General features: G+C 42.0%; 1 protein-coding gene and 1 long non-coding RNA gene across 3 annotated transcripts in view; one reads left to right on the top strand and one right to left on the bottom strand.

The window, feature by feature from the left end:
• The window catches only part of LOC132345912 (uncharacterized), an 89,423-nt gene that overhangs the window by 49,065 nt on the left and 25,165 nt on the right, over positions 1-15,193 (bottom strand). The window lies entirely within an intron of this gene.
• Positions 1-15,193, top strand: part of SCRG1 (stimulator of chondrogenesis 1) — a 107,570-nt gene that overhangs the window by 75,280 nt on the left and 17,097 nt on the right. The window lies entirely within an intron of this gene.

Here is a 15,193-nt window from a genome sequence, read left to right as displayed (position 1 = left end):
CCCATTGCAAGGGGACCTACGATCCTGCAAGCCACACAACAGGCCAAAATAATAATAATTTTTTAAAATTAAAAATCAACTTAATACACCAAAAGAAACCAGGAAGTAATGCAGGAGATGAATAATAATAAGAAAAAAAGCTACAAGACATTTAGGAAACAAATAGCAAAATCACAGAAGTAAATCCTTACCAGTAATTATTTTAATTGTAAATAAACTCTTCTGTGGATCACAACAAACTGTGGAAAATTCTGAAAGAGATGGGAATACCAGACCACCTGACCTGCCTCTTGAGAAATCTGTATGCAGGTCAAGAAGCAATAGTTAGAACTGGACATGGAACAACAGACTGGTTCCAAATAGGAAAAGGAGTACATCAAGGCTGTATATTGTCACCCTGCTTATTTAACTTATATGCAGAGTACATCATGAGAAATGCTGGGCTGGATGAAGCACAAGCTGGGATCAAGATTACCAGGAGAAATATCAATAATCTCAGATATGCAGATTAACACCACCCTTATGGCAGAAAGCGAAGAGAAGCTAAAGAGCCTCTTGATGAAAGTGAAAGAGGAGAGTGAAAAAGTTGGCTTAAAGCTCAACATTCAGAAAACAAAGATCATGGTATCTGGTCCCATCACTTCATGGGAAATAGATGGGGAAACAGTGGGAACAGTGGCAGACTTTATTTTGGGGAGCCCCAAAATCACTGCAGATGGTGACTGCAGCCATGAAATTAAAAGACGCTTACTCCTTGGAAGAAAAGTTATGACCAACCTAGACAGCATATTAAAAAGCAGAGACATTACTTTGCCAACAAAGGTCCGTCTAGTCAAGGCTATGGTTTTTCCAGTAGTCATGTATGGATGTGAGGGTTGGACTATAAAGAAAGCTGATGGCCAAAGAATTGATGCTTTTGAACTGTGGTGCTGGAGAAGACTCTTGAGAGTGCCTTGGACAGCAAGGAGATCCAACCAGTCCATCCTAAAGGAAGTCAGTTCTGAATATTCATTGGAAGAACTGATGCTGAAGCTGAAACTCCAATACTTTGGCCACCTGATGGGAAGAACTGACTCATTGGAAAAGACCCTGATTCTGGGAAAGATTGAAGGCAGGAGGAGAAGGGGACGACAGAGGATGAGAAGGTTGGATGGCATCACCAACTTAATGGACATGAGTTTGAATAAACTCTGGGAGTTGGTGATGGACAGGGAGGCCTGGCGTGCTGCAGTCCATGGGGTCGCAAAGAGTCGCACATGACTGAGCGACTGAACTGAACTGAAATGAACTCTTCAATCAAAAGACAGAGATTGGCAGAATTGATAAGAAACACAGAATATGACTACATCTACAAGAGACCCATTTTAGATCCAAAGACATAAATAGAATGAAAGTAAAAGGATGGAAAAAGTTATTTCATGCAAACAGCCACCAAAAGAGAACATGAGTAGATGTATGAGGTACTAAGAGTAGTCAAATTCTTAGAGACAAAAGTAGACTGGTGGTTCCCAGGGGCTGGAAGAGAAGGGAAGGGGGAATTATTGTTTAGTAGGAATACAACTTTAGTTTTATAAGATGCAAAATGTTACAGAGAAGGATGGTGGCGATGGATGCACAATGTTATGAATGCATTTAAATATCACTGAACTTAAAACTGGGTAAGATGGGACTTCCCTGGTGGCACAGTGGATGAGACTCTGTCTGCCAATGCAGGGGACAGGGGTTCGATCCCTGGTCCAGAAAGATTCCACATGCGGTGGAGTAACTAAGCCCATGGGCCACAACGACCAAGCCCATGTGCTATAACCACTGAAGCCCACTTGCCTCAAACCTGTGTTCTGCAACAAGAGAAGTCACAGCAACGAGAAGCCCACAAACAGCAACCAGAGAGTAACCCTTGCTCACCGCACCTAGAGAAAAGCCTGCACAGCAATGAAGCCCCAGCACAGCAAAAATAAAAATAAATAAATGAATAAATAAAATTATAAGAAGAATGGGTAAGGTGGTATCAGATCAGATCAGATCAGTCGCTCAGTTGTGTCCGACTCTTTGCGACACCATGAATCACAGCACGCCAGGCCTCCCTGTCCATCACCAACTCCTGGAGTTGGTAAATTGTATATTATATGTACTTTACACACATACACACAACTGTAAAAAAGAAAAGTAATACAGAATAGCATAACTATTTAAAAACAAACAAACAAAAAAACCCTTAGCAATTTCTTAAGCCTCCTATATGCCAATGTGGCCACAGAGCACAGCAGAAGGAACAGTCACTTTGAGGTCAGATGGGCCTAGTTTGAAATCTGAAAATCCAGCTCTACTGTATAGTCAAAGCTATGATTTTTCAAATAGTCACATACAGATGTGAGAGTTAGACCATAAAGAAGGCTGAAGAATTGATGCTTTCAAACTGTGCTGCAGCAGAAGACTCTTGAGAGTCCCTTGGATAGCAAGGATTTTAAACCAGTCAATCCTAAAGGAAATCAATCCTGAATATTCATTGGAAGAAGTGAGGCTGAGGCTGAGGCTCCAATACTTTGGGCACCTGATATGGAGACCAATTCATTGGAAAAGACCCTGATGCTGGAAAGAGTGAAGGCAGGAGGAGAAGGGGGCGACAGAGGATGAGATGATTGGATGGCAGCATGTACTCAGTGGACATGAGTTTGAGCAAGCTCGGGGAGACAGTGAAGGACCGTGCTGCGGTCCATGGGGTCACAAAGAGTCAGACGTGACTGAGCGACTGAACAACAACTGCATTAACACCTCACTTCTCCTGTATAAAACTGAGCGGAAGACAGCATGTTTTTTCAGCTTTGAAGGTACTCTACTGCCTGGAGAAAGTTACTTAATCTCTCTGCATCTCAATTCCACCCTTAGCATATGGGATAGAATATCAGTCTCACAGTTTAGCCATGAGAAATAAAGATAAGGTGGTTAAATGTAAGTTACTGTTCCCTTTAAACACGAGGCTGTTAGGATGCCCTTGTATGAATCTATCAGACAAGCTCAGCAGCAGCAGAGATAAATATAAGGCCATGGCTTTCTGTGGGCACCTTTTGCAAGAACCGTTGAGCTCTTATGAGATATTCAAAAATCAAATATATTAAGCTGGCCTATAGCTTGATACTAGGGATATTCACTGGTTCACAATAAATAAAGAGGAAGAAGGAGTTACACAATGCAGCTCTGTTCTAATTTCTCAATCACTACCCAACTGAAACCTTGCTTCATGAGAGATTAGCCACAGCCTCTGGGAGCAATAAACATCCTGCGTTGCAAACCCCATTTTGCCATCTCACAGAACCTCCATAAATCTCAGTTGCAAGTGAAGGCATCTCTTATTTTATCTATGTAGTGACTATTTCAAGATCATTTTTACAACAGTCATCATTATTAGTCCTTTGGCCAACTCTCCCCATCAGGGAAAGAAGACATTAATATGCAATGCTGGTATTTCTATTTTGCATTTAGGGCCTGACTGGTGGTTCAGTAGTAAAGAGTCCATCTGCCAATGCAGGAGATATACGTTCAGTCCCTGGGTGGGGAAGATCCCCTGGAGAAGGAAACGAAAACCCAGACCAGTATTCCTGCCTGGAGAATTCCATGGACAGAGGAGCCTGGCAGGCTACAGTCCATGAAGTCCCAAAGAGTGGGACATGACTTAGCAACTAAACAATGAACAACAACCTCTGCAGAGAGTATTAGATAACCAGTGACGAACTCCCATTCCACGTCTCCGCTTTTCTAAACAAGCCCAGATTATCTGTCTACCACACCTCCAACCACATTAACCCAGACAGGGTTTCTTCAGGTGGAACACAACACAATTCTGCTCTGTTCACATTCGATCATTTTCCTGAGCCTGTGCCTGGCTCGTCCTAACCGTTCCCATCTTCTCGGCATGTCATTACAGGCTCTCAGAGAGAGCGGACTGCAGGGTCTCTTCCCTTATGTCCTGATTCTTATTACATCCACTGATGGAGTGACTTTCCAGGTCTGGGGGCACTTGCATATGTGTGTGACAAGTTCTGGCAGCCTTCCTGGAGCAGGACGATGCCTCTCACCGCCGGCCAGTGCTTCTGTTCATCTGTGGCATGCCCTTGCGATACGTTGTATTTATTCTGCCTGCACGCATTCCTGCCTTCCTAGAGGAAGAGGTGAATAAACCACCCGGCCTTTCCCCGCAAGAAAGTAATTTTTTCACCTTAGGTGGGCCATCTGTGTCTCTGAACACAGCTCTGCTTTGACTTGACTTGAATACATCTTGTCCCAGGCGTTTTGCCAGCTGTACCAAAAAAAAAAAAAGCTGTAGGCTCCAGGAAATGGAGCAACTAAAAGTGGTTTCCCTGTGATGTCAGGTCACTTTTTCTTTCTGAAATGTAACTTATGGAATTAACCTAAAGGAAATTGTGCATCACTCTCCTTAGGGGTGGTTTGCACAGCGGCAGGAGGCCCTGATAACAACCAACCATGAATTTCCTAAGCCTCAGTCTCACTGAGGTATGTCACTAGATTCAGCACTGTGCCTACAAATGGAGAGGAAAACGGGGTGCCTGCATTGGACCCCAAACAGAGGACTCCTAAGCTAAAGGTTCTCCTCAACACCAGATGCAGACCCAGTCCACACACGCAGTTTCAGTATTCATTTCTCAGTCTCACTCAAATGCCTGCTCCTTTCTTTTTTTTTTTTTTTTGCATTTAACTTTTTACTTTATATTGGAGTATAGTCAATTAACAATGTTGTGATAGCTTCAGGTGGACAGCAAAGGGACTCATCAAATGGCTGATTCTGGTGCCCAGGTGTGTTAAGAAAATTTTCCTTAAACCATTTGGAATTAAAGATCTCTTCTTAAGCGCCCAAGCTATTGGGGAAAAAGTATTACCCAGGGCAGAAAGAGTGTCAAAATATTCAGGCTGCACAGCAAAAGAAAATACTCAAGAAATACTCAAGAAAATGAAATGACATCCTATATAATGAGAAAAAATATTTACAAATCTTATGTCTAGTAGGGGGTTGATAGCTAAAATATATAAAGAATTTATTCTAAAATCCTATAGGAAATCAACCCTGAATATTCATTGGAAGGACTGATGCTGAAGCTGAAGCTCCAATACTTTGGCCACCTCATTCAAAGAGACGACTCACTGGAAAAGACTCTGATGCTGGGAAAGATTGAGGGCAGGAAGAGAAGGAGGGAACAGAGGATGAGATGGTTGGATGGCATCATGGACTCAGTGGACATGAGTTTGGGCAAACTCCAGGACACAGTAAAGGACAGGGAAGCCTGGCGTGCTGCAGTCCATGGGGTCACAAAGAGTCAGATATGACTTAGTGACTGAACAACAACAAAGAATTCATACAACTAAATAGCCAAACAAACAAACAAACAAATAATCCAATTTAAAAATGGGCCAATTCTACTATTGGTTTATTTAAAATGGACCTACCATATGATCCAGCAATTTTACTTCTGGGAATATAACAGAAGGAAATGAAAACACTACATTGAAGAGATATCCATGTTCATAGCAGCACTGTTCACAACAGCCAAAACATGGAAACAACTGAAGTGGCCACACAATGGAATATTCAGCCATAAGAAAGAAGGAAATTCTGCCATTTGCAAGACGTGAATGGAACTTGAGGGCATTATGCTAAGTGAAATGAGTCAGACACAGAAAGACAAATACTGTATGCCCTCACTTACACGGGGAATCTTGAAAAGAAAAACTGCATTGAAAAAAGAGATCAGATGTGTGGTTACCAAAGGCAAGGCATGAGGAGAAGACCTGGAGCCTTAAGCTACTCAGAAAGGACAAGACCATGGCTGATATTTAGCCCCTATGCACTGGCACAGTGTTCCCACAGGTTAACACACAGAACCATGGCCCTGAGGGCTGATAAACAGCTGAGGTTAGACCACGTATCACTGGATGGCCATCTAAGGCCACCCTGCAGGTGGCAATGGACTTGGGATGCTGGTCCATGAGCCAAGCAGCTCAAGGCTGGTAGCTGCATGGACACAGGCCCCGTGGGCCCTCAGGAGGGGCCCAGGTGGGCAGGAGGCCAGCGGGGGACAGCACTGCAGGTGGGGACGGAAGTAAAGGGGCTCCAGGTACAGGCTCCATGAGCTGTAATTTTTTTTTAAGATTTTTTTGATGTGGACCATTTTAAAAGTCTTCATTGAATTTTTTACAATATTGTTTCTATTTTATGTTTTGGTTTTCTTGGCCAAGAGACATGTGGGATCTTAGCTTCCTGACCAGCGGGTTGAACGTGCACCCTCTGCTTTGAAAAGCAAAGTTTTAACCACTGGACCACCAGGGAAGTCCCCACCCAGAAATTTCTAAACATCAATAAGAGACTTAGAAATAATTAGAATGATTTGGTGACCATTTTGTCTTATATCACAGCATAAGTAGCTTCAGGATGAGTTTAGTTTAGAGAATACACAGGGAAATTTAATGTTTTTACTTATATAATGATTTACTGAAATACATTTGTTTATAAAATATATTTTGCCATGTAAGTGGTTAAATACTCTGCACATCATCGTTAGACTGGGCGGCGGTAAGCTGGGGGATAGCAACTCAGACAGTGGAGCCTGGAAAGGCTTCACTGAACCCCTGCTCCCCACCATCCCAGAATGACCAGACTTGGGCAGATTTTGGGTTTTGTTTGATTGACAAATGAAATGTCATTTTCCATCTGTGGCTGAGGACTGCGCCCACCATACCCAATCAGGAGTTCCCAGCCACTGCTGCTCTCCTGAACCTTCCAAAGGGTCTGACCTGCTGTGCAAGTATAGACTCTGCAAAGGAAATGCTGGGTTAGTTTTCTAGTGAATTTGCCAGGACACAGAGGGCCAGGAATTCTGTTTAACACATTGCTAGTGAGCATCTAAATTGGGCCAGGCAGAGTCTGGGCACTAAAGATGCATAACAACAGAAAGGACAAAAAAAACCTACACCCAGAGTCAATGAGGAATTGTAGGTAGTCATTATTCAAAGGCTGAGGATGGATGGACTGAACCCAGGTGAAGCCTCTGACCTCAAGTCACCACCCTCTGCTCTGCCCTCCTCAGGCTGGAGTATGAGAACACGGTGATCAATTCCACAGAACAGTGGGGCTGATCTACCCCAAGATGGGTAAGCATCATAAGGACAGGCTCCAGGAAAGAACTCCTGCCATACGTTGACTGCTCCTTTGTCATAATTTAGTATCTAAAATTCTGCCATTCTCCAACAGGTGTTCCTTAGAATCTCATCCCTCAAGATTCTTAGTTAAAAATATTTTTTCAGCTGTTAAACAAATTTGGCAAACACTTGAGCTCTTGGTGAGTCACAGTGAACTAATCTGTAGGACCTCCGTTGGTTTTGGATTCAAAATTTAGGCATCTCTATTTTTCTACTTATTTGTTTAAGCCTCCATCCCTCCACATTGTAGGTAATTCAGTATGTCTCTCTCAGGGACTCTCCATTCCCCAAATTGTTCACAACCTGGGAATTTACTTAGTCCAAAGGGAGCAGTCTTGTTTCAAAGTTTCAGAGAGAAAAAACTCTGATCTGCCCATTAGCTGTTCTGATTTTACAAAACAATGTGGAATTGGCACAAAAGAGATATATGGATCAATGGAACAGAATATAGAGCCCAGAAATAAACCCATACAACTATGTTCAATTAATCTTTGACAAAGGAGGCAAGAATATGCAATGGAGAAAAGACAGTCTCTTCAGCAAGCTCTGCTGGGAGAGCATCTAATCAATGAAGTTAGAACACATTCTCACACCCTACACAAAAATAAACTCAAAATGCCTTAAAGACTTAAAAGATAGGACACCATAAAATTCCTAGAAGAGAACACGGGCAAAACATTCTCTGACATAAACCATACCAACGTTTTTTTTAGGACAGTCTCCCAAGGCAATAGAAATAAAAGCAAAAATAAACAAATGGGAGCTAATCAAACTTACAAGTTTTTGCACGGCAAAGTGAAGTGAAGTCGCTCAGTCGTGTCCGACTCTTCGCGACCCCATGGACTGCAGCCTACCAGGCTCCTCCGTCCATGGGATTTTCCAGGCAAGAATACTGGAGTGGGGTGCCATCGCCTTCTCCAATGCATGAAAGTGAAACCGTAAACAAAACAAAGAGATAACCTACAGACTGTAGAAAATATTTACAAACAATGTGACCAACAAGGAATTAATTTCCAAAATACATAAACAGGTCATAAAACTCAATACTAAAAAATACAAACAACCCAATCAAAAAAAAAAAAATGGGCAGAAGACCTAATATAGACCTTTCTCCAAAGAAGACACATAGAGAGCCAACAGGGACATGAAAAGATGCTCAACAACACTAACTAGTAGAGAAATGCAAATTGCAACTACAGTGAGGGACCACCTCACGCTGGTCACGTATCCCTATGCCTGATTCATATTGACATATGGCAGAAACCAATACAATATTGTAAAGCAATTATCCTTCAATTAAAAATAAATAAATTTAAAAAGAAGTATACAAATAGGGCTTCGCTGGTGGCTTGGTAGTAAAGAATCAGCCTGCCAATGCAGGAGACACAAATTCAATCCCTGGCCTGGGAAGATCCTACATGCCTCAGAGCAATTAAGCCTGTGTGCCACGACTATTGTTCAATAAAATACATTAAAAAAAAAAAAAAAAGAAAGAAAGAAAACAAACTTATGGTTTCCAAGTGGGGCATAAATTAGGGATGTGGAACTAACACATGCAAACTACTATATGTAAAATAAACAAGGTCCTACTGCACAGCATAGGGAACTATGTTTAATATCTTATAATAAACCATGATGGAAAAGGATACAAAGTACACAGACACACACATATCTGAATCACTTTGCTGTATGCCAGAAACTCACACAGCCTTGTAAATCAACTATAGTTCAATTCTTAAACTAGTTCTGATTCTAATCCATTCTGTGTGGTGTCACTGTTGAGAACTGGTTCTGTCAGGCTGAAAGGCTGTCCTTTCTGCTTCAGAACCCCACGCAGACAGCAGGGTGGCTCTGAGGCCACAGGCTCCCAAGTCAATTTGCACTCACACAGCCAGCCACTGTTCCACAAACACGGCTGCTTTGCCAAGGTGCCCGGGTGTAACTGGATTTCTAACCACAGCTGCACACTGTATCTAGAACACGCTATCCCTCACAAACCTCTAGGCTCTGGTCTGGAGCCCAAGGCCCTGACCAAGACTCCCTCTTTTTTTGTAGGGGGAACTTTTACATTTTCTTGCTAACAGTGCCAGGGCCATCTCAGTGCTTCAGTTCAGTTCAGTTCAGTCGCTCAGTCGTGTCCGACTCTGCAACCCCATGAATCGCAGCACACCAGGCCTCCCTGTCCATCACCAACTCCCGGAGTTCACCCAGACTCACGTCCATCGAGTCCGTGATGCCATCCAGCCATCTCATCCTCTGTTGTCCCCTTCTCCTCCTGCCCCCAATCCCTCCCAGCATCAGAGTCTTTTCCAATGAGTCAACTCTTCGCATGAGGTGGCCAAAGTACTGGAGTTTCAGCCTTAGCATCATTCCTTCCAAAGAAATCCCAGGGCTGATCTCCTTCAGAATGGACTGGTTGGATCTCCTTGCAGTCCAAGGGACTCTCAAGAGTCTTCTCCAACACTACAGTTTAAAAGCATCAATTCTTCGGCACTCAGCCTTCACAGTCCAACTCTCACATCCATGACCACAGGAAAAACCACAGTTCTTAGGAAGCTGAATCTCAGAAGGGAAGGGAAGAGGGCCTTGACCCCTCTCCTGGAAAACTCTTGATAAGTTCAACTTAGCACATGGCGGAGGATACTGAGAACAGTCTTTGTAAATCTTCCTTCACAGGAGACATGAATATCAACTCACTTGTACTGGCATCATCGACAGTATTCAGGGAATAACCCAAGAAGATCCAGAGGGCCAATGTCTTGCTGCTCCTCCAGCCAAAAACAAATTAAAACAAACAAATATATATTTTTGTGAAAGAGAGATAGAAGAAGATATTTTCCCCTGCTATAATTTTACATATTAAAGGGGGAGGGTCTCTCTATAGAAGCCCTTGTTGGATGGATCATAAGGTGTGTTCTGCTTCAGAGAGAATCAAGTTCCCAAGAATTCTCTCCTGAATTTCTTCCACTGAATTAAAGCCCTAACCACCCCTCCCACCCCCTCTCCACCACCCGCCATGAGCTTCTTGGAAGCCAGTTCTCACCTCTTAGTGAGTCAAACTCCTAGTGGAGAAATCTCCAAAACTTTTAGGTTAGGGGGAAAAATTCCAGCATTTGCCAATATGGTTTGGACTCATTAATTTTCTGACCCTAAAAAGGCTGTCATTTCTATGGAGAGGAGAAATAAATGGAACTTGTGTGATGGTCTTAAATCCATCATTCTGATACTTGAACACCATTTTCTGAAATACTTTACATTGAGTAACTTAAGACACAAATTAAAACATAGCATACTCTGCTAGAACTCTCTTGATGTGGGATATTTTATACTTCAGCCCTGCTGGTCCAATCAGTACAAATCACTTGGATTCTGTGGAAAAACTCAGTAAAGGTTCTATAAGGTGGTCACAATGTGGGGACAATTTTTGCTAATTCATTCCCAAAGGAGCTCTCTTTGGAATACCAGTAATAAAGGCAAAGGCTGACTTGCCATTGATAGAACACTGTGTAACAGAAAGGCTTTTGGGTAGAATTGTTATCATGTTTTAGATTAATTTCAGTGAATGTATAACTGGCTTCCCTAGTGGCTCAGACAGTAAAGAATCTGCAGACCTGGGTTCGATCCCTGGGTCAGGAAGATCCCCTGAAAAAGGAAATGGCAACCCACTCCAGTATTCTTGCCTGGAGAACTCCATAGACAGAGGAGCCTGGCCAGCTATAGTCCATGGGATCGCAAAGAGTCGGTCATAACTGAGTGATTAACATACACAGTGAACATATTTGCCTTCCACTCTAATGCATGCCCCTACCCTATGAAACAGTAAGTCATTTCACTTTTTTGGCTGCTCCGCATAGCTTATGGATCTTAGTTCCCTGAGCAGGGATCAAACCTGGGTCCCAGAAGTCAAAGCACTGAGTCTAAATCACTGGACCGCCAGGGGATTCCCAGTAAGTGATGTTTTAATAGGATTATAATATATGTAAAACATATCATGTACTTAGAGATGAAATATCCAGGAAAAATATTTCCAAAGCTTATTATTTCTTGGCATTTCCTGTGTCCTACTTGATATGTATATTCACAAAGGGAGCTGCTTTACGTTATCTAAGACCCTATTGTATTTATTACTTCAACTTGCAAGTGGTTTTATTTGGATTTCCAAATGTATAAATTTCAACATGTTTTATTAGTGAAGTTACAGCAATAAAGGAACAATTTTGAGGCTCATTTAACACCTATAAATTTCCCTGTTTGCAATGTAAAAGAAATGGCCTCAGCAGACCACATGTCTGCTCATATTTCAAAGAATATGAAATCTAAATACATTTAAATTGCTCTATATTGAGAGCTCTCTTCTTCCATAAAACACTTATGGGCTCATTGTTTATATTTTTGTAAAAATGATACCTGACTCTGAACAGATTATTATATGAAAATTATTTTTTCAAATAGCTATATTTGAGAAGCCATATAAAAGTTAGTTGATTATAAATCAACAATTACAATCAACCTGAAAAACATTAAAAAGACATTGATCTAAATATTTGAAGATGTATGTGTATACAAAGCCTGCACACAAATGTTTATAGCACTTTTATCTATAATTGCAAAACTATAAGTAACAAAGATATTCTTCAACAGGTGAAAAAATGAACAAACCGTGGTATATCACTATCACAGAAAGTTATTTGGTGATAAAGAGAAATAAGCTAAGAAAGCTTAAGAATACATGAATAACTCAAATACAGATTGCTAAGTGAAAGAAGCCAGTCTATATAGATTACATACTCTAGGGTTCCAATTATATGACAGTGAGGAAAACATAAAACTCTAGAAATGGTGAAAAGATCAGAAATTGTCAGAGTTCCAGGAAGAATAGGTGAAGTCCAGGAGAAACAGTGACAGACTTTATTTTCCTGGGCTCCAAAATCACTGCAGATGGTAACTGGAGCCATGAAATTAAAAGATGCTAGATCCTTGGAAGAAAAGCTATGACAAACCTAGACAGCATATTAAAAAGCAGAGACATTACTTTGCTGACAAAGGTCCATCTAGTCAAAGCTATGGTTTTTCAGCAGTCATGTATGGATGTGAGAGTTGGACCAAAAAAAGGCTGAGCACCAAAAAATTGATGCTTTTGAACTGTGGTGCTGGAGAAGACTCGAGAGTCCCTTAGATAGCAAGGAGATCAAACTAGTCAATCCTAAAGGAAATCAATCCTGACTATTCATTTAGAGGGATTGATGCTGAAGCTGAAACTCCAATACTTTGGCCACCTGATGCGAAGAGCTGACTCATTGGAAAAGACCCTGATGCTGAGAAAGATTGAAGGCAAGAGGAGAGATGGTTGGATGGCATCATCTACTCAATGGACATGAGTTTGAGCAAGCAAGGGGAGACGGTGAAGGATAGCGAAGTCTGGCATGTTGCAGTTCATAGGGTCATAAACAATTGGACGTGACTGAACAAGAAGGAGATATTTTAGGGCAATGAGTCTATTCTGTACTATAATGTAATAGGGGATAGTGAATACTATGTGTTCGTCAAAACCCACTGACCTTCACAGTATGAAAACTGATCCTTAATGCATGCAAGTTTAAAAAGTATCTTTAAGAGGTTGGGGTATCGCAGGATGGAAAGTAGAATGTGACAGAGCAAGCTAATTATATGACAAATGTACAAAACAACCTTTCTAGAGAGTGGGATGAAGAGAAAGGTGCTGACTTGAGCAACTTTGGAAATAGACCCTATAAAACAGGGCAAAAGGCACTGCACGTAAGCCCCTTGGCCCTAGCAGGTTGCCGTTTCCAACTGCATTGTAATTTTAGACTCACTCTCGTTCCACTCCTCCTACTACCAAGGCGACAGGCTAACAGCACAATTTTGTCTTCTTTCCGGTCTCAGTTCCACTGCTTATCAGCTGGGTGAGCTTGGTCTTGCCATCTGACCTTTTGGAGCCCCAGTTCCCCACCTGAAAAAGTACCTCGGGAAAGAATGTTGCTTGGGTGAAATAAGCCAAGATTTCTAAAGTGTTTGGTGAACTTGGCAATGTCATTTTTATCACTAATGTTGATACAGGTATTGTCCTCATTACCAACTGACCAGAGGCTTGTAGAGGCTTCAGCACCCACTTTGGCTCTACAGAGAACACCCATTGGCAACTTAACCTTTTCTCATTCTCGGTTTGATAAGTAGGTTGTGTCCAACAAACCACACAATTATTGTTGGGATCTGGGCTATGATTCCATTTACTGTCAGTCCAAGGCCTCTTTTAGACTGCCAGGAAACCAAAGGGCTCATTTTCAAGTTTCCTTCTTTCTTGGCCTCTTTTCCTGCCAGGGTTTATTTTCATGTGAACATGATCATTCATTCTAAATATTCCATGGGCTCCTAAAACTGGCCAGTTCTCCTCGATCCACTTCTCTCCTGAGGTCCACTTTTCTGACTTTATTTCTATGATATTTAAAGATCAGTTTTTGTCATAAGATAAAGACGCAGTGTCTGAGAAGTGTAATTATTTACCAGCAGGTTTAGCTCCATGTATCAAGATTGACTGACCTCTTAAAATTTGTACATAGTTACCAAACAATTCAAAGAAATTTCTCAGTTCTGCTTTCTTCTCATTCTTTAGAAGGAGTCAGGTTGTGGGCCCTAGATTGCATTTGGTATTTAAAAGACAAGCTTTATACTGGAAGATCAATATATCTAAAATAAAAACATGGGTTTGGGGATAATTTTCCTTGTTGGGGGTCAAGGGGGTCAGCTAACAAAAGCCTGTTTTTGGCATTCCATGTCTGAGCTGAAGATTATATAGAGGTAAATATCTGTAGCAGATTCCTGTTGAAATGAGTTATTTGTTCTTTTAAATCTCTAAATAGCCACCAAAGAAAAGAAAGGTTAAACCTTAATCTGTCTACTAGGCTATTTATTGTTCACAGGTGTCAATGATGCCTATAAAAGTATTGTCTTATTATGTCAAAGTGCATTTAAGCAATGGATGTTCTTTGAGCTGAGGGCTTCCCAGGTGGCTCAGTGGTAAAGAATCTGCCTGCCAACACAGGAGGCATGCAGAAGATGAGAGTTCGATCCCTGGGTCGGGAAGATTCCCTGGAGGAAGAAATGGCAACCCACTCCACTATTATTGCCTGGAGAATCTTGTGGACAGAGGAGTCCACGGGATTGCAAAGAGTTGACTAAGCAACAGAATACATGTGCCTTAAGCTATATTTAAAAACATAAAATACTTTAAATGGTAATTGCTGTTATACCAAACTATTTCACCCCATTAAAGTTGCTCAGGCTTGTCTGATTCTTTGCGACCCCACGGACTGTAGCCCACCAGGTTCCTCTGTCCATAGGATTTCCCAGGCAAGAATACTGGAGTGGGAAGCCATTCCCTACTCCAGGTGATTTAACCCGGGTCTCCTGCATTGCAGGCAGATTCTTTACTGTCTGAGACACCAGGGATTATTTTGAAACAAATTGAATAATAAGTTAGACTATTCAAGAACAAAAAATAAAGATCAGGTCCAGCAGGGTGCTCACGACTTCTACGGGTCAGGGAGCCTTGCTGTGCACACCCAGGCAAAGGAGAGTGTGTGTTTGCTCTTCTGATGAAATTTTCTGAGCAGGAAGTCCCCCCCGTAAGCCCCGTCACAGTCACGGCTGCCTGTCGGGGGTCCTAGCAGTTCCCAAGTGCATCCTAATACCAACAGGAGGGCCTTTGGGAAGCAGGTGCCTTCCTGCAGCGGCATAAGCTCACAGGCCACAGCCCATTGGTGACTAATTCTGCTGTCTCCTCCAGGCCTCATGGAGGCTCCTCAGTGGGTCAATTTTCCTGTTTCACTGCAGTAGCAGAAAGCTAAGTCTGAGTACTGGAGGTTATCTTGTTCAATTCACTTGCAAAAGCCATTCTCAGCACAAACGTTCCAGGTTCAGAGGAAACTTTAGTTTTCATCAAAAAGAATACTCTTATATGGAGCTCAAA

Source organism: Bos taurus, chromosome 8, assembly GCF_002263795.3.
Source record: "Bos taurus isolate L1 Dominette 01449 registration number 42190680 breed Hereford chromosome 8, ARS-UCD2.0, whole genome shotgun sequence".
NCBI classification, from domain to species: domain Eukaryota; kingdom Metazoa; phylum Chordata; class Mammalia; order Artiodactyla; family Bovidae; genus Bos; species Bos taurus.
The sequence above is the reverse complement of the archived record's forward strand: the minus strand, read 5'-3'. Positions and strand labels throughout refer to the sequence as shown.